The 25,126-nt window shown below is 46.8% G+C and overlaps 1 long non-coding RNA gene across 1 annotated transcript; it reads right to left on the bottom strand.

Moving 5' to 3' along the window:
- Positions 1 to 9,345: 9,345 nt before the first annotated feature.
- LOC147267341 (uncharacterized) lies at positions 9,346 to 21,441 on the bottom strand. The gene is made up of 4 exons (XR_015112235.1): positions 21,271 to 21,441; positions 10,258 to 10,478; positions 9,998 to 10,171; positions 9,346 to 9,889 (listed from the first exon to the last, which is right to left on the bottom strand). It is a non-coding gene; the product is annotated as an uncharacterized LOC147267341 (long non-coding RNA).
- Between the last annotated feature and the right edge of the window lie 3,685 nt (positions 21,442 to 25,126).

The following is a 25,126-nucleotide window of genomic DNA, read 5'->3' as shown; positions in this document are numbered from 1 at the left end:
AGAACCTCCGCGACAAATGTGTGCGTTTCCGGAAGAAAATGGCCACAAGAAGTCATGTTTGTCATGTTCAAAGTTGACAGTTTGACTCATGAACGCCAACAGTCGTTCAAAGAAAAGCACTGGGCTTTCTGTTGTAAATACTTTTGTTTTGGAATCCGACAATAGCCCCCGAAACCATACAAAGACACATCCACACCCCCTAGCGGCTTGGCGGTGAATTGCAGAGCAACGCGTTCCCTTGACGCAGAACTTCGAATGCTCAATGACGGCGTAGGGTCTACGCCACGACGCAGAAGCATAAACCAGGCTTTAGTCAGCTGTCTGTGGGGGTATCAGAGCATGACAGCAGCCTCACGGCACTATCGAACTGGCATCAATATTCTCTCCATATCATCAGTTGTGATAATTTGTTATCAAATGAGTTCAGTGTATCAGTACTTTCTGAACATTTTACTCATCATCATGATTATGTTTTGATAAACACAATAATTTGAGAAATTTTCTGTTTCATCTCCTCATTTTAGTTGGGATTTCGGATGGAAGGAACAAATGGCCAATTCTTTCACCTTTCTGCTTTCCTTTCTCAAAACCAACCAGATATTTTCTTTTCGGCAGCACGCCAGTTGAAAGGGACTACAGTTAAATCGCAGAGGCACACTTCAGTGTATCAGTAGCAAGGTATTTTCTCCCAGCCAGCACTGACGAGCACACAGCCAGGCTCAGTAGTGGTTTCCTGAAATAGAAAGCTCCTCTTAAAAATATAGCTACAGGGGCCTTAAAGGAACTGCAGTTGCTATCTCGCTGCGCACACTTACTCCCGAGGCCGGCCTGCCTCAGGAGGACAAAATGCTTTAGGGTTTCATGGAGGAAACTGCCAAAAAATGTTGAGTTATTTCTCATCGGTTTGCCGTGACTGTGTACCTGTCAGGCAGCATGTGGCTGTTAAACTTTCATAGAGGTTTGAGGATGCCAAGCACATCTCTGATGTGAATTTTATCCAGAGAGAGATTTAAATGTATTCCCTTTTCAAATAACATCTTTCTAGAAATCTATTTTTCAAATTCTGCTGTATGTTTTAATTTTCTGCAGCGTGGATGCATATGTCAGACGTACATATTATTTCTTCATGCAGTGGTCATGCTGTGAATTGGTATCAAAGACGGCTTTATTTCCTCCCCAAATTCCAAGGTTGCTGCTGCAGTATGTGACCCACATTCTAAACACTTCACACAAAAATGGCTTAAGTCAACCCTTGGACGCATTCACAGAGACTCACACTGGAACGGAAACAACCACGGCTGTTCATTAAACCTCAGTAAGTGTCATTGCTGAGACAGGGAGCCATGGTTGCAGCCAAGTACCTCCCTCTCATCGCTTCTCTTCTGTGTTGCTGCAAGTAATTAGTGCAGCGCGGACATTATGCAGACACCCCTGCAGGAGGTGAAGATGGGACCACTTTAGTCTCATTAAATATGTATATTTACCTTTAATTAGGAGGTGTTCGTTTGCAAGTACAACAACCCCCCTTGTTGGGCTTTTACAGTGCACCTGCTTTCAGTGGTTGTGTGGCAGTGAGCTGCTGAAGCAAACAGACTGTCAACACTCCTCAAGGGGATCCTCCATTAGGCTGCCTCTCTGGGCCATGCACAGCCCCCAGGCCATGGAACGTTTTGCTCTCCTTCATTGTCCATCTACAGACGCAGCCCCCTCATCTTCCCCAGCTCTCTTTTTATTGCCCCAGCTTTTCTTTTTTCCAGGGCAACAATGTCTGCCTGCCTTTTTATGGTATAAACCAAAGGTTGTCATTACAGTTTGAGGTGCTGAACATAATTGTACTACTTGCAAGCACAGCGCTGAGATTTCAATCTTGGATGGGCCGGAGTTATTCTGTCTGGGCCAAGTTACTAGGTCTACTGTTTGTTTCCTTTGACGGTTTCCCACTAAGTTTGTTAAAAGGGAACGACTGACATCTCGCTGGGGAGGAAAGTGACGAGTGTCTGGTTGATTGTGACACGTTAGGAACCCTTTTAAAAAGGACACTTTTCAATTCTGAGAGAGTTTATTATTTACCCCAGACATTTTTTGTTTACTGCAAGTGTCATAGTCCTTGTTGTTCCCTCCCTTTCCTTCGTGTCTTGTGTGTCTTGTTTGTCCTCTCTGCCCGGGAGTGGCCACCCTCCTAAACACTGGCTGCCAACCTGACTCACCTGCAGCCCATCCACTCATCAGCTCAAGCAGTGTATCTACCCCTGCTCTTCATCCAGTCTTCGCCAGATCGTTGTCTCAGCTACAGTGGTAGTTACATTCAGGCCCCCCGTAATTATGAGTTGTTTTGCGCTTACCTGCTTATTCTGTGCTCAGGACCACCTGCCAGTAACCTGCCTGCCTGCCTGCTTGTCCACGTGTTCTCCAGCCAGCCCACCTAACTCGCCCTCATCGGCCATTCCCAGCTCCCGTCAAGGCTTTAATGAACTGTTCTTTTCTGACATCCCTAGTCTGCCTTCGGGTCTCTTCAGTCGCAGCCTAACAGCAAGTGCCTCACGTAGGTTTATGGCTCAAAATAAATGAAATGGCATTTAAGAAAAAGAATATTAGCCTGTGTATCCACTTAGCATTTGGGTTTTTAGTTTTTGCAGCGTTACAGAAACTTCCATTCAAAGGATTACCATCTTGTACAGATGATCTTTTATTTTAAGTTTTTAGCAGTGAGTGAACAAGAACAAGAGCTTTAGAGGTTCTGTTGACATCCCGCTCACTTTGTGTCATCAACGTTAACTAATGATGATCCAGCGCCCAGTACTGTGCTCAGCCTCTTGGTTAGATATTCAAAACACTTCTTTTAATTTTATCTTTATTCTCATTTGCACATCTAGAAGTACATGGGTTCAGGCTAATTGGGGTGACGGATCAAATGGGTCAGTGGAACTATACCGGGTTTGTTTTCACCCCTGGTCAGCGATCCTTCCACTGCTCCCTCCACCACCGTATATGGGGTCAAGTCCTCGTCCAAACCCTGGGACCGGCATACTTTGTTGTACAGGTCCAAGGAGGAAGAGATTTGTGTTTTGTTACAGCAATATGAAGCATATTTCTTCCGTTAAATGAATTTAAATATTTTTTTAAGCCTTCATGAAGTGTCCCACGTCACCCGGGGAAGAGATTTAAGACGGAAAGGTGATACTGAATCAGCTGCTGATTGAGTTCTGAGTTCTGTCTCTTGTCAGTGACAAATTGGTAAGAAATGAACATTACTTCATAATGATCAGGAGAAAAAGGAAATTATGTCCCAGTATAAACTGCTTTGTGCAATAAATACACTAACTGTAAATAAATGCTGTCCCATCAGCCCCGGTTCTTTTCTGACCCTCTCCCGGGTGAGTTTGCTGCTTCACTTCCTTGAAAGATAAGACTTCCTGTCCTCCTCAGATGAAAACCAGTCCTGTCTGCAGACTTTCAGAAGTACACAAATGTATCATGTGTTGGCCTTTTTTTTATGTTAAGAGAACTTAGTCAAGCCAAAAATTCAAAAGCGCTCTCATCCCCCCTGAGGGAAATCAAACAAGTTCTGTTGCAGTGGTCTGCTTGATAATCTTGGCAGAAATGCAGAATGGAAAATGTTGACAGATGAAATGTTAGGATACAAGGGTTGTGTTCGTGGGCAGGGTGTCTTTCATACATGAGGAGCTCCTCATGTTTTAACATCTGTCATGGAACCTTAACATGCTGGTATTACTTCAACACAAATTAGTCATATGACGTCCTCCTTCTGGTAATCATCTCAAAAATACAGGTGAGCGGTGTGGGCGGGGCTTGTAGTGTGTGACCTGTCCAGAGAATGTTGTGCTGATGTACCGCCGCTGCTCGTTATTGTTTGGCTTAATAAACCTCAGGTGAAGGGACCATAAGGTTTCCTCCTGGACATTTCAGTCATGCCAGAGGTGAAGGTACTTTGGCGAGAGACGACATGGGGTTAGCTTAGCTTTAGCTTCAGAGAGTTAGCCAGGAATTCACAAGGATGGAGCTTCTGAGAGACGAGGAGGAGGAGGAAGGAGCTCAGAGACAAACGAGACCAAGGAGTTCTGGAGAGTTCCACGTGAGACCCAAGATCATCTGGACTGTGATTGTAGCTTCCCAGCATCAGCGATGTGACGAGGCGCAACTTGAAAACAATCATGGCGCTGCCCATGTCTTGACATTAGCCACAGTGGTAAAGACTGCAGGTGGGTCAGGCTGGGACTCGCTGCCAGTTCTGTCATAAGGAGCAGTTCGGGGTTCAGTATCTTGCTCAAGAACACTTGGACATGGTCACCTGGGGAAGTGGGGATCGAACCAGTGACCCTTTGGTTACTAGACGACTACGCCACCTCTGAGCCACACTGCCTCCATCACACAATTTGTTTGGTGGAAAAAAAAAGTAAACTTACACCGTGAACCAATCAGATCGGACCATGTGAATGACGCATCAGTGACAACTTCTGAAATCTGCATGTTGGCATATCCTGGAAATGTCAACCAGGCCCCAGTGCTCTGTAGTACCCTGAAATACTCTGCAATACTCTGTAGTACTCTGTAGTTTTTAATAGTTTCAGGAATTGGGCATCGTATCAGGGTTTATTAATATGTATCGTCAGTAAGAAGTCGACGTGCCCCCACTCTTGCGCTTCTGTCTTTGGCCACAGGGCTCATCAACACATTCATTGAACACATCGTGAATCATAGTGCCGTTCTCTGAATTCATTAGCAGCTTTGATATGACACAGATATCCACAATACACTGTGAACAGGGTCTTTGAATTAGGTGAAAAGTCAAAAAGATCCTTTCACAGCAACATGGTGCTCAGAATACTGCTAAAGCACACCATCATGCTGGAGGCCAAGATCGGGCTGTAAAACAGACGCACGCCCGCACAGGCGCCAGACCCAGGTCACTTTTTAAAGCTCAGCAACCCACTCGAGCTCAGCGTGGCTTCCCCAGCATCTGGGTGGATAAGACAGTCAGGTGACATCAGGCAACACAAAGGAAACACAGGTGAGTTGTTTCCTGTCTGCTGTGATGTCACTGGGCTCGGATGAGACAGAATACTGGTATTGGGAACCTGTCAGGGCCAGCCGGTCCAAGAAAAGAGACGCAGGAACTCCAGGAGGCTCTGCACTAAATCAAATACCAGCAAATACTGTGAGTAAGAATGAAAGCAGGCTCCAGCTCGCGCCTGTGAAGGGTCATCGCCAACATGCCACACAGGAACGGCTGGCTAATGCGCTTCTAAGATACAGAGCCGACCCTCAGGCTAATGCCTGCAACGCTGCAGCTGAAGGGTCCACAGAGGAGGGTGAGGAGCCAGAGCCTTTTTTGTTTGTGTGTTGCTAGGTGGAGCGCAGCAATGAAACTTCATTCAATACAAAATCATTTTTCTTTTTGTTCTTGTGCTGTGTTGCTGTTGCTTAGCCTGCTAACTTCAGCTGGCAATCTCACATCTGAAAAACTAAAATGTTGAAGCAGAGTTTATTATCAAGGCAACACGATGGAGTGGAGTCTGGGGTGTTCTCAACATTTCACATGACATAAAACTGACATTCATGTGTTTAGGAGTTTTGGTGTCCATGTTGAGACATATTTGTAGTTTTAGTATCAAAAGTCATCTAAAAATAGTGTTTGGAGAAGTACTAATAGAAACACAAACTCGTACTCCCTTCCTGTGGCAGCCTTACTGGATTATTGATGTTCCCTGAAATCATAAAAAAAAAAAGTCACATTTCCGTCATGCTTCGATAGATTTTGTGCGCATGACATTTAATTGTTTCACCAGTGACCCCAGATTTGCCCCGGTGGGTGCAGCTACTGACCAGATCGACTTTTACTGGCTGTTGCTTGGTGATAAATCCCATTTGCAGCCTCTACTAAAGTCAAGCATCAGTTTCCAGCAGCTTCATCTTGGCTGCTGATCAATGCCATTAGCCTTGCCCTGCAACCCTCCGCAGCCCAACTGCTCTGACGCGTAGCAGCTACAGCAAGTGGCCAGTCAGCGAAGCTTACAGGCTCTCAACAGCAACAAAAGCACAGCAAACGCACCACTTGGAAGCGGCACGATTCAGAGCTGAAAGACTCTCAGCTGCTCCGCAGCCTTTGGCTTTCAAGCACTTTTTCTGATTATGGAGCCAAAAGCACTGGCGAGCCTAATCCTCTCCACTTCAAGATAGGAATAAATCTGATAACGACTAAATCACAGGATGCAAAACACTCTGCTGGACCAGCTCGCCACCCGTTCCTTGACAACACTGTAAATACCATCAAACGCCTCTCTTTGCACTCATTTATGGGGTGGTTTGTGCTGCCTCATCAGCTGAATGTGCAGCAGCGCAGCTGCGGTTCCACTGTTCTCAAGACACATCCTCATCAGCTGAATGTGCAGCAGCGCAGCTGCGGTTCCACTGTTCTCAAGACATATCCTCATCAGCTGAATGTGCAGCAGCGCAGCTGCGGTTCCACTGTTCTCAAGACACATCCTCATCAGCTGAATGTGCAGCAGCGCAGCTGCGGTTCCACTGTTCTCAAGACACATCCTCATCAGCTGAATGTGCAGCAGCGCAGCTGCGGTTCCACTGTTCTCAAGACACATCCTCATCAGCTGAATGTGCAGCAGCGCAGCTGCGGTTCCACTGTTCTCAAGACACATCCTCATCAGCTGAATGTGCAGCAGCGCAGCTGCGGTTCCACTGTTCTCAAGACACATCCTCATCAGCTGAATGTGCAGCAGCGCAGCTGCGGTTCCACTGTTCTCAAGACACATCCTCATCAGCTGAATGTGCACCAGCGCAGCTGCGGTTCCACTGTTCTCAAGACACATCCTCATCAGCTGAATGTGCTCCAGCGCAGCTGCGGTTCCACTGTTCTCAAGACACATCCTCATCAGCTGAATGTGCTCCAGCGCAGCTGCGGTTCCACTGTTCTCAAGACACATCCTCATCAGCTGAATGTGCTCCAGCGCAGCTGCGGTTCCACTGTTCTCAAGACACATCTTCACTGCCTCCACTTGGACGACTCAATGCTGTGAATTGTTGCGTTTCAAGTTGGAAAAGGTTGAGTGAGTTGTCACAAACGAGCAGAACCTCAACTCACTCTGTTTCACTCCACTTGTATTTTTTTGTATTTGTTCACTTTTTCCAGCACTTTAGAAGCAGGTAACAATTAGAGGGACGAAAACAGTTTTTACCAGAGGAGTTAATGAGGCCTTGCCTGTCACGTCTCATCAATGCGTCTTTTGTTATGTAACCTTTGTCATGCATTTTCTATGATGGCTTTGATTTTCTGATGACCTCTTGTGATGTGTCAGCTGTACAGAGGCACTTCTAACTTAAATAACTTTAGAGTGGAAGAGGAAAGTTTTCCCTTCAAACACGACCGCTTATTGAGGTCAAATAGGGTCTGATTTTGTTTCCAAGGTTTCACACAATCGACAGTTTATGTTCTCATCATCTCACAGTCACAATGAAAGGAAAACTTCATCTATTAACGATTATGGGACCTTAAAAATTGAAATATAGAAGGTTTGGTCTCCAGGTTCCCATCATATTACAGCTGGTTGTGGTTTTACTACTGCAGGTTCACGGATGGCATAGCAGTCCTCTCTCCCTCCCTCTGTCTCTCTCTCTCCCTCCCTCCTTCTCTCCTTCCCTCTGTCTCTCTCTCTCCCTCTCTCCCTCTCTCCTTCCCTCTGTCTCGCTCTCTCCCTCCCTCCCTCTCTCCTTCCCTCTGTCTCTCTCTCTCCCTCCCTCCCTCTCTCCTTCCCTCTGTCTCTCTCTCTCCCTCCCTCCCTCTCTCCTTCCCTCTGTCTGTCTCTCTCCCTCCCTCTTCCTCTGTCTCTCTCTCTCTCTCCAGAGATGTCCTCTACAGCCAAGTGTCTCTCTGTGAGAGCTGGAGAGGCTCCAACAGAGGCTGATGGAGAGAAGCTCCTTCATGTCGCTCCTCCTCCTTTCAAAGAGGGGGATGCACTCCAGGGAGGCACAAGACGAGTGAACATCTGATAAAACAAAACTCAGCGTTACATGAATGCATCAACAGCTAGTCACAATTTGGATCACCCATCTATCCATCTACCTGTCCTACCTATGTGATATGTACCTGTGTGCATATCTTTATGTGCCTGTGTGTGTACGAGTATATGCATATGAGTACGTACACGCCCAGTGCACCCAGTGTGAAATGCTTGATGAAGACTGATGGTAACAATTCAGGGAGAAGCTTCATTTTATGGCAGAAACACTCCGACTTTCCAGAACCAAGTATATCAAGATCATCCACAAACAGAACCCATCCAACTGTGCCTGGGTCCATCTCGCCTCGTGTCTCCATCGAGCTCCTGCTCAGTGAGGCAGCACACGTCCCACAAGAGGACCGTCTCACGACTCCTTGAATGCCCATCATGGCGACTTCCATCTTTGGTGGTGCTGATTCCCTATTTTGAGCTAATGAAGTTGTATCCCCCTGCACAACTGCCTGCTAATTTCTTTTAATTTGCAAAGATAATTACAAGGTTCCAGTTGGAAATCCATACCTGCCCGCAAACAGAGCACAATCGACCAATCAGTGGTGGCGGTCCATGACGCCATTTGTTGTCTTCTCCGATCTTCTAACGTGTCGACGCATCTCAGGGGCTCCTGACTCTGATCAGGGGATTTATGCAGTCATAACGCAGTCAGGGTTTACATGACATTTGCATGCAGCTTCTCATGAATATTAATACATCGCTTCTATTTGGCTCCTTTTTAGAAAATATCAACATTTGCATTTGAAGCCTAAAGATGCAGGCCTCTGGAGGCCACGCCCCCAACATTATACAATTCGCCATCAGCTTGCATAACACAGACAGTGTGTCATCGCAGGCCTCCCTGCAGGCTCATTCAAGCCTCTGCAGATGATCCAGAATGCAGCAGCACGTCTGGTCTTCAACCAGCCCAAAAGGGCACATGTCACCCCGCTGCTGGTTTCTCTTCACTGGCTTCCAGTGGCAGCCAGGATCAAATTCAAGGCACTTTTCTTGGCTCACAAAACAATCCCAAGAACGGCTCCAGCCTACCTGGAATCCCTGATCCAGGTCTACTCTCCTTCTCGCCCACTACGCTCTGCATGCCAAAGACGCCTGGTGCTTCCAGCCCAGCGCTGCTCCAAATCTCTAGCCAGACTCTTCTCTTCTGTTGTTCCCAAATGGTAGAACCAACTACCGAACTCTGTGCCTTCTGCTGAGTCCCTTTCTACTTTTAAGAGACAATTGAAGACTCAATTGTTCAGAGAGCACTTAGGCACTGAACCTGACTCTGCTCCTCTTTGTCCTGTGGTAGAATCAGTCAGAGGGTCCAAGACCCAGCACTTAGTGACTATGTAGCACTAACTGGGTTGGGTAATGTTGTATGTTTGTCCCCCACCCCCCCCCCCAAAAAAAAGGGAGGGGGGCGACACTTCTTCTGCCACTAGATGGCAGTACCTGTGACCAAATCACAACTGAAGCACTTTTGCGCTACTATGGACTTTTCCTTAATTAAGTCTAAATTCTTGCTTGTGTTTTACGTCGCTTTGGACAAAAGCGTCTGCTAAATGAAACTGTAGAATTGTAGAATTGTAGAATCACAAGGGTCAACACACACACACACACACACACATCATCATCATCACATGCATCATCATGCGTTTACATGCAGGGTGAGAGAGAGAAACAGTGGACGAGCAGATGTGCTGTTCTTCTCCCGCCTGCTGCTGCGATCCCGTCCTGCGTCACGCCTGTGTTGTCTCCCTGGCCAAACTGGAGCTCAGGCTCAGGTTCCTCCTCCTCCGGGGCGACACAGAATACGTTTTCACTTTACTAGTTTAGGATGTTTACAACCGGATGTTTGTAGTCTGTGAAAGGAAGTAAAATAAAGTCAGTCTATTCCATAGAAGCGTGACAGTCTTTCAGATTTCATCGAGAACCATCTGACATGATGAACATCAGTGACATCACCTGACCTGTGGGTCAAGGCGACTGGCAGGTGGGTGTTCTGAGGGTCTCGGAGGAATTCAACTGGTTTGCTTCTGTCTGCTCTTGTAATCCCAGACTGTTTGGATGAGATGGAGATGAGCTCGGTTCCAGTGAGCTTCCTTGAACCAGTGTGGTTATCGGCGCGTCCACTGGACACCCAGCTAGAAGTTTTAGTTCTTGTTGTGAATGTGTGCAGCAGTCCGTTCCTGTTAAAACGTTTAGTTAAAATAACAGATCTGTACACTACCGTGTTTTCCATGAATCAGCTGGGCAGCTGGATGGGTTGCTATGCTGTGTTGGTGATATTAGCATCTTTGGTTCACCGTGGTGGTCGCAGGCCGTCTTATGTGGAGCACAACGTCTGGACATGTTGTCTCCCAGGACACCAGCTGTAGCGCTCATGGCTGCGTCTCCTCTGCATCCATTTTCATTGGTACAACATTTGTATCCAGGGGAGAAACTCCGCCTCTGACAACACAAACACCACCAGGATAGTAAATATGTAAAGAGAGTATAAATATGTAAAAAGGTCACAGCAGAATTAATCTCATGATGTCAAAAACTGTTGCACAGAAGCAATGAAACTGCCCAAGTTTCTTCTAATGTATTAATTCCATTCTCATTTGGTTTGACCAACGCGCAGGGTCCAGCACGAAATACTTGCACATGTTCCACAGTTCCAGCTAACCTGCGAAGGTGTGACATCTACAACAACAGTGTTCTCTCGTGTCTTCCTCCCGTCTCTGGGGGCGGGCCCCAGACATTGGCCTGTGGTTCATCTCATCATCACCTCTGCTTCAAGACACCGGCTCTCCCCTCAATCATCGTCAGATCTTTGCAGTTCACCTCAGGTCACTCATCAGGCTTCCATCTCCAGCGATATCCTCGTGCTTTTCATCCTCCTGAGTTTCCTGATCCAGTGTTCTTGTCTCCCTCGCCTTTTGCCTCTTTGTGCCTTTTTTTTTTAATCCCATCTTTTTCTCTGTGCCTCAGACTCCTGCCCCTGTTCAGCACTGCCGCTCTGGACCCGCTCCTCACCCTCCCCTCATCATCACCAACAGCCCTCTTGTGCCCCCCAGCTTCCTCCTCCTCACTCCTCTTCATGGATCTCCTGGACCCCCACTCTCACCTCCCCTGCCCTGCAGCCTGTTCCTTCACCTTGTCAGTAGCTCAGTATTGTTTTGAGAACCCAGCGTCAGACTTTTTGGTCCACTTAAACCCCCGCTGTGGCAAAAAGAATGGAAAGTGACAGGGTGTTCAGGCTCGTGCTCGCCTCCAAAACCTTGGAAACAGGTGTTAAAATATTCCAGCACCATTTCCCGAAACCAGTCAGAGCAGTGCTCCAGAATGAGCAGGATTTTTTCTGCTTTTTCTAATCTGGAGCTGGATCCTTAAACCAAGTGATGATTTCCATTTTTTGCAAAAAGTTGGCGGAGATCTTCAGTCTCTGCGCTCCTGTCTTGTTTTCCGGCTGCATCATGGTTGACCCTTATTTTACCAGGAAGTCACGTTGAGGTTTGAACCTCTTTGACGTAAGAGACCTGTTCCTCCTCACGTGTTTTTATTTTTATTTTTCAGTCTCCATTTTAGTTTAGGTCAGGTTTTAGTATTTTACCAGACATGCTTTCTGCTGCAGGGCCGGCGTGGCTCAGAAGCGGCGTGGTCGTCCAGTAACCAAAAAGTCACTGGTTCGATCCCCACTTCCCCCCGTGACCATGTCCATGTGTCCTTGAGCAAGACACTGAACCCCTAATGGCCTGCCTCTCAACCAATGTAAGATGGGATAGGCTCCACCCCTCATTTCCAGAACCCTGAACGGATAAGCAGTAGAAAATGGATGGATGATGGATGGATGGATGATGGATGATGGTGGATGGATGATGGATGATGGATGGATGGATGATGGAAGGATGGATGGATGGATGATGGAAGGATGGATGATGGATGATGGAAGGATGGATGATGGATGGATGGATGATGGATGATGGTAGGATAGATGATGGATGGATGGATGATGGATGATGTATTATGGAAGGATGGATGATGGATGGATGGATGGATGGATGATGGATGATGGAAGGATGTATGATGGATGGATTGATGATGGATGATGGAAGGATGGATGGATGGATGATGGATGATGGAAGGATGGATGATGGATGGATGGATGGGTGATGGATGATGGAAGGATGGATGATGGATGGATGGATGATTGAAGGACGGATGATGGATGGATGGATGATGGATGATGGATGGATGGATGATGGAAGAATGGATGATGGATGGATGGATGATGGTGGATGGATGATGGATGATGGAAGGATGGATGATGGATGGATGGATGATGGAAGAATGGATGATGGATGGATGGATGATGGATGATGGTGGATGGATGATGGAAGGATGGATGATGGATAGATGATGAATGATGGAAGGATGGATGGATGATAGATGATGGATGATGGATGGATGGATGGATGATGGATGATGGATGGATGGATGATGGATGATGGTGGATGGATGATGGATGATGGAAGGATGGATGATGGATGGAAGGATGGATGATGGATGGATGGAAGGATGATGGAAGGATGGATGATGGATGGATGGATGATGGATGAATGATGGATGGATGGATGGATGGACGGATGATGGATGATGTATGATGGAAGGATGTATGATGGATGATGGAAGGATGGATGATGGATGGATGGATGATGGAAGGATGGATGATGGATGATGGAAGGATGGATGGATGGATGGATGATGGAAGGATGGATGATGGAAGGATGGATGATGGAAGGATGGATGATGGATGGATGGATGATGGAAGGATGGATGATGGATGATGGATGATGGAAGGATGGATGATGGATGGATGGATGGATGATGGATGATGGAAGAATGGATGATGGATGGATGGATGATGGATGATGGTGGATGGATGATGGATGATGGTGGATGGAAGGATGGATGATGGATGGATGATGGATGATGGAAGGATGGATGGATGGATGATAGATGGATGGATGGATGATGGAGGATGGTGGATGGATGATAAATGATGGATGATGGAAGAATGGATGATGGATGGATGGATGATGGAAGGATGGATGATGGATGGATGGATGATGATGGATGGATGGATGATGGATGATGGATGGATGTATGATGGAAGGATGGATGATGGATGATGGAAGGATCGATGGATGGATGGATGGATGATGGAAGGATGGGTGATTGATGGATGGATGATGGAAGGATGGATGATGGATGGACGGATGATGGAAGGATGTATGATGGATGATGGATGGATGGATGATGGATGGATGATGGATGGATGATGGATGATGGATGGATGGATGATGATGGATGGATGGATGATGGATGATGGATGGATGGATGGATGATGGAAGGATGGATGATGGATGGATGGATGATGGAAGGATGGATGATGGATGGATGGATGATGGAAGGATGGATGATGGATGATGGAAGGATGGATGATGGATGGATGGATGATGGATGATGGATGATGGATGATGGAAGAATGGATGATGGATGGATGGATGATGGATGATGGTGGATGGATGATGGATGGATGGATGGATGATGGAGGATGGTGGATGGATGATAAATGATGGATGATGGAAGGATGGATGATGGATGGATGGATGATGGAAGGATGGATGATGGATGGATGGATGGATGGATGGATGGATGGATGGATGGATGGATGGATGATAGATGATGGATGATGGTGGATGGATGATGGATGGATGGATGATGGATGGATGATGGATGATGGATGATGGATGGATGGATGGAAGATGGATGATGGTGGATGGATGGATGGATGGATGATGGATGGATGGATGATGGATGATGGATCGATGGATGGATGGATGGATGGATGGATGGAGGGATGGATGGAGGGATGGATGATGGATGATGGATAGATGATGGATGGATGATGGATAGATGATGGATGATGGATGGATGGATGGATGATGGATGGATGATGGATGATGGAAGGATGGATGATGGATGATGGATAGATGATGGATGATGGATGGATGGATGGATGGATGATGGAAGGATGGATGATGGATGGATGATGGATGATGGAAGGATGGATGATGGATGGATGGATGATGGAAGGATGTATGATGGATGGATGGATAATGGATGGATGGATGATGGATGATGGATGGATGGACGATGGAAGGATGGATGATGGATGATGGAAGGATGGATGATGGAAGGATGGATGATGGATGGGTGGATGATATAAGAATGGATGGATGGATGATGGATGGATGGATGTTGGAAGGATGGATGGTGGATGGATGATGAATGATGGATGATGGATGGATGGATGATGGATGGATGGACGATGGATGGATGGATGGATGGATGGATGGATGGATGGAAGGATGGATGGAGGGATGGATGATGGATGATGGATAGATGATGGATGGATGATGGATGATGGATGGATGGATGGATGGATGATGGAAGGATGGATGATGGATGGATAATGGATGATAGAAGGATGGATGATGGATGATGGATAGATGATGGATGATGGATGGATGGATGGATGGATGATGGAAGGATGGATGACGGATGGATGATGGATGATGGAAGGATGGATGATGGATGGATGGATGATGGAAGGATGGATGATGGATGGATGGATAATGGATGGATGGATGATGGATGATGGATGGATGGACGATGGAAGGATGGATGATGGATGATGGAAGGATGGATGATGGATGGATGGATGATGGAAGGATGGATGATGGATGGGTGGATGATGTAAGGATGGATGGATGGATGATGGATGGATGGATGATGGAAGGATGGATGGTGGATGGATGATGAATGATGGATGATGGATGGATTGATGGATGACAGAAGGATGGATGATGGATGGATGGATGATGGAAGGATGGATTGATGGATGGATGGATGGATGGATGGATGATGGATGGATGAATGATGGAAGGATGGATGATGGAAGGATGGATGATGGATGATGTATGATGGAAGGATGGATGATGGATGATGGATGATGGATGATGTATGATGGAAGGATGGATGAGGGATGATGGAAGGATGGATGATGGAAGAATGGATGATGGATGGATGGATGATGGATGATGGTGGATGGATGATGGATGATGGTGGATGGATGATGGATGGATAGTAGGATGGATGATGGAAAGATGGATGATGGATGATGGATGATGGAAGGATGGATGGATGGATGATGGATGATGAATGATGGAAGGATGGATGATGGATGATGGATGATGGATGATGGATGGATGGATGATTGAAGAATGAATGATGGATGGATGGATGATGGTGGCTGGATGATGGATGATGGTGGATGGAAGGATGGATGATGGATGGATGATGAATGATGGAAGGATGGATGGATGGATGGATGGATGGATGGATGATGTAGGATAGTGGATGGATGATGAATGATGGATGATGGAAGGATGGATGATGGATGGATGGACAATGGAAGGATGGATGATGGATGATGGAAGGATGGATGGATGGATGATGGATGATGGAAGGATGGATGATGGAAGGATGGATGATGGATGGATAGATGATATAATGATGGATGGATGGATGATGGATGGATGGATGGATGGATGGATGATGGATGGTGGATGGATGATGAATGATGGATGATGGATGGATGGATGACAGAAGGATGGATGATGGATGGATGGGTGGATGGATGATGTATGATGGAAGGATGGATGATGGAAGGATGGATTATGGATGGATGGATGATGGAAGGATGGATGATGGTGGATGGATGATGGATGATGGTGGATGGATGATGGATGGATGGATGGATGAATGGATGGATGGATGAATGATGGATGGATGGATGATGGAAGGATGGATGATGGATGGATGGATGGAGGATGGAGGATGGTGGATGTATGATGGAAGGATGGATGATGGATGATGGATGGATGGATGATGGATGTATGATGGATGATGGTTGGATGATGGATGGATGGATGATGATGGATGGATGGATGATGGATGGATGGATGGATGGATGATGGAAGGATGGCTGATGGATGATGGAAGGATGGATGATGGATGGATGGATGATGGATGATTGAAGGGTGGATGATGTATGATGGAAGGATGGATGATGGAAGGATGGATGATGGATGGATGGATGATGGATGATGGAAGGGTGGATGATGTATGATGGAAGGATGGATGATGGAAGAATGGATGATGGATGGATGGATGATGGATGATGGTGGATGGATGATGGATGATGGTGGATGGATGGATGATGGAAGGATGGATGATGGAAGGATGGACGATGGACGGATGGATGATTGAAGGATGGATGATGGATGGATGATGGATGGATGGATGATGGATGATGTATGATGGAAGGATGGATGATGGATGATGGAAGGATGGATGATGGATGGATGGATGATGGAAGAATAGATGATGGATGGATGGATGATGGTGGATGGATGATGTATGATGGTGGATGGAAGGATGGATGATGTATGGATGATGGAGGATGGTGGATGGATGATGGATGATGGATGGTTGATGGATGATGGATGGATGGATGATGATGATGGATGGATGGATGATGGATGGATGTATGATGGAAGGATGGATGATGGATGGATGGATGATGGAAGGATGGATGATGGATGGATGGATGATGGAAGGATGGATGATGGATGATGGATGGATGGATGATGATGGATGGATGGATGATGGATGATGGATGGATGTATGATGGAAGGATGGATGATGGATGATGGAAGGATGGATGATGGATGGATGCATGATGGAAGAATGGATGATAGATGGATGGATGATGGTGGATGGATGATGTATGATGGTGGATGGAAGGATGGATGATGTATGGATGATGGAGGATGGTGGATGGATGATGGATGATGGATGGATGATGGATGATGGATGGATGGATGATGATGGATGGATGGATGGATGATGGATGAATGTATGATGGAAGGATGGATGATGGATGGATGGATGATGGAAGGATGGATGATGGATGGATGGAAGATGGATGGATGGATGATGGAAGGATGGATGATGGATGGATGGATGATGGAAGGATGGATGATGGATGGATGGATGATGGAAGGATGGATGATGATGGATGGATGGATGATGGATGATGGATGGATGTATGATGGAAGGATGGATGATGGATGATGGAAGGATGGATGGATGGATGGATGATGGAAGGATGGATGATTGATGGATGGATGATGGAAGGATGGATGATGGATGGACGGATGATGGAAGGATGGATGATGGATGATGGATGGATGGATGATGGATGGATGATGGATGATGGATGGATGGATGATGATGGATGGATGGATGATGGATGATGGATGGATGATGGATGATGGAAGGATGGATGATGGATGATGGAAGGATGGATGGATGGATGGATGGATGTATGATGGAAGGATGGATGATGGATGATGGAAGGATGGATGATGGATGGATGGATGATCGAAGGATGGATGATGGATGATGGATGATGGAAGGATGGATGATGGATGGATGGATGATGGATGATGGATGATGGATGATGGAAGAATGGATGATGGATGGATGGATGATGGTGGATGGATGATGGATGATGTTGGATGGAAGGATGGATGATGGATGGATGATGGATGAAGGAAGGATGGATGGATGGATGATGGATGGATGGATGGATGGATGGATGGATGGATGATGTAGGATGGTGGATGGATGATAAATGATGGATGATGGAAGGATGGATGATGGATGGATGGATGATGGAAGGATGGATGATGGATGGATGGATGATGATGGATGGATGGATGATGGATGATGGATGGATGTATGATGGAAGGATGGATGATGGATGATAGAAGGATGGATGGATGGATGGATGATGGAAGGATGGATGATTGATGGATGGATGATGGAAGGATGGATGATGGATGGACGGATGATGGAAGGATGGATGATGGATGATGGATGGATGGATGATGGATGGATGATGGATGATGGATGGATGATGGATGATGGATGGATGGATGATGATGGATGGATGGATGATGGATGATGGATGGATGTATGATGGAAGGATGGATGATGGATGATGGAAGGATGGATGGATGGATGGATGATGGAAGGATGGATGGATGGATGGATGGATGATGGAAGGATGGATGATGGATGGATGGATGATGGAAGGATGGATGATGGATGATGGATGATGGAAGGATGGATGATGGATGGATGGATGATGGATGATGGAAGAATGGATGATGGATGGATGGATGATGGATGATGGATGATGGTGGATGGAAGGATGGATGATGGATGATGGAAGGATGGATGGATGGATGATGGATGGATGATGGATGGATGATGGATGATGGAAGGATGGATGGATGGATGATGGATGGATGGATGGATGGATGGATGGATGGATGGATGGATGATGGAAGGATGGATGATGGATGGATGGATGATGGATGATTGAAGGATGGATGATGGATGATGGAAGGATGGATGATGGATGATGGATGATTGAAGGATGGATGATGGATGATGGAAGGATGGATGATGGATGGATGGATGATGGAAGGATGGATGATGGATGGATGGATGATGGAAGGATGGATGATGATGGATGGATGGATGATGGATGATGGATGGATGTATGATGGAAGGATGGATGATGGATGATGGAAGGATGGATGGATGGATGGATGATGGAAGGATGGATGATTGATGGATGGATGATGGAAGGATGGATGATGGATGGACGGATGATGGAAGGATGGATGATGGATGATGGATGGATGGATGATGGATGGATGATGGATGATGGATGGATGGATGATGATGGATGGATGGATGATGGATGATGGATGGATGATGGATGATGGAAGGATGGATGATGGATGATGGAAGGATGGATGGATGGATGGATGGATGTATGATGGAAGGATGGATGATGGATGATGGAAGGATGGATGATGGATGGATGGATGATGGAAGGATGGATGATGGATGATGGATGATGGAAGGATGGATGATGGATGGATGGATGATGGATGATGGATGATGGATGATGGAAGAATGGATGATGGATGGATGGATGATGGTGGATTGATGATGGATGATGTTGGATGGAAGGATGGATGATGGATGGATGATGGATGATGGAAGGATGGATGGATGGATGATGGATGGATGGATGGATGGATGGATGGATGGATGATGTAGGATGGTGGATGGATGATAAATGATGGATGATGGAAGGATGGATGATGGATGGATGGATGATGGAAGGATGGATGATGGATGGATGGATGATGATGGATGGATGGATGATTGATGATGGATGGATGTATGATGGAAGGATGGATGATGGATGATAGAAGGATGGATGGATGGATGGATGATGGAAGGATGGATGATTGATGGATGGATGATGGAAGGATGGATGATGGATGGACGGATGATGGAAGGATGGATGATGGATGATGGATGGATGGATGATGGATGGATGATGGATGATGGATGGATGATGGATGATGGATGGATGGATGATGATGGATGGATGGATGATGGATGATGGATGGATGTATGATGGAAGGATGGATGATGGATGATGGAAGGATGGATGGATGGATGTATGATGGAAGGATGGATTATGGATGGATGGATGATGGAAGGATGGATGATGGATGGATGGATGATGGAAGGATGGATGATGGATGATGGATGATGGAAGGATGGATGATGGATGGATGGATGATGGATGATGGAAGAATGGATGATGGATGGATGGATGATGGATGATGGATGATGGTGGATGGAAGGATGGATGATGGATGGATGATGGATGATGGATGATGGAAGGATGGATGGATGGATGATGGATGGATGATGGATGGATGATGGATGATGGAAGGATGGATGGATGGATGATGGATGGATGGATGGATGGATGGATGGATGATGGAGGATGGTGGATGGATGATAAATGATGGATGATGGAAGGATGGATGATGGAAGGATGGATGATGGATGGATGGATGATGGATGATTGAAGGATGGATGATGGATGATGGAAGGATGGATGATGGATGATTGAAGGATGGATGATGGATGATGGAAGGATGGATGATGGATGATGGATGATTGAAGGATGGATGATGGATGATGGAAGGATGGATGATGGATGATGGATGATTGAAGGATGGATGATGGAAGGATGGATGATGGATGATGGATTATGGAAGGATGGATGGATGATGGATGATTGAAGGATGGATGATGGATGATGGAAGGATGGATGATGGATGATGGATGATGGAAGGATGGATGATGGATGATGGAAGGATGGATGATGGATGATGGATGATGGAAGGATGGATGATGGATGATGGAAGGATGGATGATGGATGATGGATGATTGAGGGATGGATGATGGATGATGGAAGGATGGATGATGGATGATGGATGATTGAGGGATGGATGATGGATGATGGAAGGATGGATGATGGATGATGGAAGGATGGATGATGGATGATGGTGTCCCAGATGCTTTAACCGGAGCAACATGACTTGAGGTTTTTGCTGTAGAGTGTGTGTGTGTGAGAGAGAGAGAGAGAGAGAGAGAGAGAGAGAGAGAGAGAGAGAGAGAGAGAGAGAGAGTGCGTGTGTTCGTTTGGGTGTGCATATTTGTGTTTGTGTGTGTGTGTGAGAGAGAGAGAGAGAGTGTGCATGTTCGTGTGTGTATGTGAGAGAGAGAGAGAGAGAGTGTGCATGTTCGTGTGTATGTGAGAGAGAGAGAGACAGAGAGTGTGCATGTTTGTGTGTGTGTGTGAGCGAGAGAGAGAGAGAGTGTGTGTGCATGTTTGTGTGTGTGTGTGAGCGAGAAAGAGAGAGAGAGAGTGTGTGTTTGTTTGGGTGTGCATGTTTGTATGTGTTTGTCTGTGAGAGAGAGAGAGAGAGAGAGAGCATGTTTGTGTGTGTGTGTCTGTGAGAGAGAGAGAGAGAGAGAGTGTGTGTTTGTTTGGGTGTGCATGTTTGTGTGTGAGAGACAGAGAGAGGGCGTGTGTGCATGTTTGTGTGTGTGTGTGTGTGTGGGGGGCTGATTTCTCAGCGCTCCTTGTCCTGCTCACGTCGTAGAAGTAGAACACACCTGATACGTTGTCTGCAGTTTCTTCCCAACATGTGAAGCAGATGATGGCGGTGCTGGATGTGGACGGCGAGCAGACCAGGTCATGTGCTCCGTCTGAATGCTCCATTTCATGATGAAGCCTTTCAACAGGGGCTGCCATTCATCCCCGCGTACGTTTGTGTGCCGCAGCCGTCCGTGTCCTCTCGAGCCTCGGCTCTATCTGCTGCAGCAGCTGCCGGCCCTCATCCTTCTGCTGGATTTAAATGTCAGTATCTCCTTCATATGTGCACTGCTTTCAGCCCCCAGTGGGCGGTGGTGACCTCTCGGGGGTTTAAGGGGGGGCTATGTGAAGCTGCGATGGAGCTCCAGAGACTCTGACGCCATCTGGAGGAAGCAGAGTGCTTCTGGATTAATCACCTGGGGGCTCGTTCCCTTGCTCGTCATCCAGCCCAGCCGTCACTGCCCCTCCTGGCTGCCCGCAACGTTTATTTTTTAGTGAGTGGGAGATGAAGACATTAGGGTGGTTAATGGGAGACCCGACGGTGAGAGGGTGAGGAAGCAGAGAGAGATTTCCTTGTTAGACGGAGGCGGGTAAACGAATGCGTCCTTGTGGATGTGGGACTTCCCTGTTTGAGTTCTCCTATGACTCATCTGCTGTTTCCTCTGGCAGACACAGGTGGTCTTCTGTTTGAGAAGGACATCGACGCATTTGAAGTGTCCTCCCAACTGTGCCAGTTTTAAGGTTACGGGCTGGTCCTTGTGAAGGTTATCAGTCACTGCGCCACATCCCAGGCAACAAATAAATAGCAATTAGTGTGTTTTCTGAGGAGCCTCCATTCTTGGAGGATGGATTCAGAAATCAATAACCTTGTTAACTGAGAAGCAGCAGCACTTGGGCTTGGATTCAGTCGTGTGTGTACATTCACGGTGGAGAAAATAGGACCAAAAACTCTGCTCACGTATGACAGATTAACAGTGTCATGTTGTTGATGTGTGGGGGCCGGCAGCAGGAGCCCCGAGGCAAGGGAGGAGATGTGCGGAGCCCTGAACTATGACACACCTCCGTCACATCGAGACATTCTAGAACGGCCTGCGTTATAGAGACCTAACCCTCATTTAGCATGGGTCTGATGCTCATTGAATAGTATTTCCTCCATTTTGTATGCATTATACAGGTTGATTACTAGGGATGGTACCGAGGACCGGTACAGGTACTGGTACATGATTGGGTCCAGAGTGAAATGTCGATAAGCTCCTTGACAAAGTGCTGCCATCAGTATTCTTAGCGTGTCACCTTAATTCCGTCTTACGTTGCTGGATTTCAACCACGTGATTTCCCTGGACTTGAAACAAAGGGGCTTTCTGCCAGACATCCTTCAGGGCAAACTAGTTCTGCAGAGAGAAGCGGCTGTTGCCGTCCTCTCCCCGGCGGTGAGGGTTGTCTTCATGTTCCCGTCAAAACAGTCAAACCACAATTGTGTCCCAAAGCCAACCACACACCCTGAAGATGTACTGTATCAAAGAACCACAACGGGCGACCTGCACAGCTGTTGGAGGGCGCGTTACACAGATCAGGTGTTCCTGACAAGAGCAAAAATCGTCTTCACATTCCAGTTGTTTTTGTATTTCAAAGGACGAATTAACGCGTTTCTTCTCTCCAGCTCATGAGATTTCAGCTGTAATCACTACCAAGAGAGGCGTGTGTCTGAGGTACGGCTTCATGTGTGGTCAACATATTCTAAGCTTTCCATAGCCGTTATCAGTTGAAAGAGTTGGAGGACGCCGAGGCTAAAGCATCACTTCGCTAACGTGCATCAACACTGGCGCCTGTCAGGGTCGCACGCCAACGCAGCTCAACTCCTTTAATATTGTATGTCTTTATATTCTCACATTTGTTCAACATAAAAATCACGAGGACAGAATATATTAGTAATCCAGTGAAATGTAGTATAGTACGACAAATATACTGTATAATACATATTACACTACATAAGTATAATATATGTTCGTAAAACTCTAGAATACAGTAAGTTGTGGTGCTATATTCTAATATATCAGTTATACAGGAACCATTTAAAATTTGATTAATAATTAGCTTAGAGATTCATTTTAAATAGTTTAGTTAATAAAATCATTAAAGTAGGAATAAAGCATCCAGACATCATGGACGGTGTTTCTCCCCGGCCCTCCTGCTACTCTCTCCATTCATGCACCACTAACTTTCCCCACAGGAAGCTGAAGACAACAGGACAACGTGGAACGCGTGAACAAGTGGTCAGCACAGTCCTCCGGCTTCTCACGCGTTGGCCGCCGCACCTCTGATGTAGCAAGGTGGCTTCATCAGCACAGTTTGCATCCCTGCAGGGGTTGGATTCCGGGCCCGGGTCCAGCTGAGGACCTTTACACACTCCCCCCGGGGCTCATCGTCCTCCAGCCAGAAACACAACCTCGCGGTTTCCTGCCTCCGACGACTGGCTGCAGTTTCCTCCAGTCTCCATTTTCTGGCTGTCACAGAGAATCTCATCATGCTGCTGAGCGGAACGCTGACTGGTGTCCAGCATTACTGGGATGACCTCACACATGGTCAGAACAAACATTCTGATGTCACATTGCAGATGACCTTTGACCTGATCATAAACTTTCCTCACATCCTATTTTATACTTAAATCCAACAGACGTGTTACTAACTCCTCTTCTTCTCCCCACATCCCAGATCCAGGGTGTGACGTGCGGAAGACACGGACCCAGGAGCAGAAACAGTCGGGGGAACATGGGTTTATTTACAAAGTGAGACGTGTATTCAAAAAGGGGTTCCAACGAAAAAAGCAGCGCAGGAGGACGAGGACGTGCAGGAGGTGAGGGCTCAGGGTGGCACTGGAAAACAAGAGCGGAGAGACAAGGGTTACACAAAAAGCCACTGAAGTCAGTTTGGAGAGCTTGAATGCTATCGCAACACACCGTGGGAGCCAAGTAGGTACCGTGCGGGTAAAACCTATACTCTGGCGTAGAGGAGTGTCACCGCAGGGCTTAAGAAGGCTTGCAGTGACGAGGGACGCAGGTGACACCAATAACTCCTCAACGCCGTCGGGGGAGGGGAGTGAACAGAAGGCAAAAGAAAAGTTAGCACACAAAGAACAAAAACAGGAAACCAGGCTGGCAAAATAAAAGCACCGGAAATGGAACCATGACACCGGGTGCTGCTGGAGGAGGCTCCAGACCTGAAGAGGCTCCAGCTGCCACCTGTAGCTCCACCTGCTCACGTCCCCGTCTGTCCATCAGTCTCTCCTCCTTTCTCTCTCTTTATCTCTGTCCCTCCCTCTCCTTCTGTCTCTCTGTCTTCCTCCATTCTCTGTCTTTGTCTCTGTCCATCAGTCTCTCCTCCTTTCTATCCCTCTTTCTCTCTGTCCCTCTCTCTCCTTCTGTCTCTCTGTCCTCCTCCATTCTCTGTCTTTGTCTCTGTCCTACTCTCCTACTCTCTCTCCGTCCCCACTGATCCTGGATCTGCTCCCCTCTCCTCCATTGCAGTTTTGTGTGTTTCCTCCATGTTTATCTGGTTCACTTCCTGTCGGCCATTTAAATTCGTAGTTTTAGTGTTTCTCTCCATGTTTCCCACCTTCGCCCATTTCCTGAATTTTCCAAGGTGTGTGTGTGTGTGTGTGTGTGTGTGTCTGTGTGTGTGTGTGTATTCTGTGCAGAGGGGGGATGAGGTAGCCGAGTACAGACCACGTGCTGATAGCCAGTTAGCAATGCTAACGTAAACAGTCAGGACTGAGAACTGTGTTTGTGTGCTACTGGGTTCTGTGAGACAGACGATGATTCTAAGCGGGTCGCATTTCTCAAGTTGAAGTTGGCTTTTGAAAGGAAAGACATCACCAAC

The sequence above is a fragment of the Aulostomus chinensis genome, chromosome 3 (assembly GCF_037954235.1).
Source record: "Aulostomus chinensis isolate RoL2024-O1b breed Wild chromosome 3, RoL_Achi_v1.0, whole genome shotgun sequence".
Taxonomy (NCBI): Eukaryota; Metazoa; Chordata; class Actinopteri; order Syngnathiformes; family Aulostomidae; genus Aulostomus; species Aulostomus chinensis.
The sequence above is the reverse complement of the archived record's forward strand: the minus strand, read 5'-3'. Positions and strand labels throughout refer to the sequence as shown.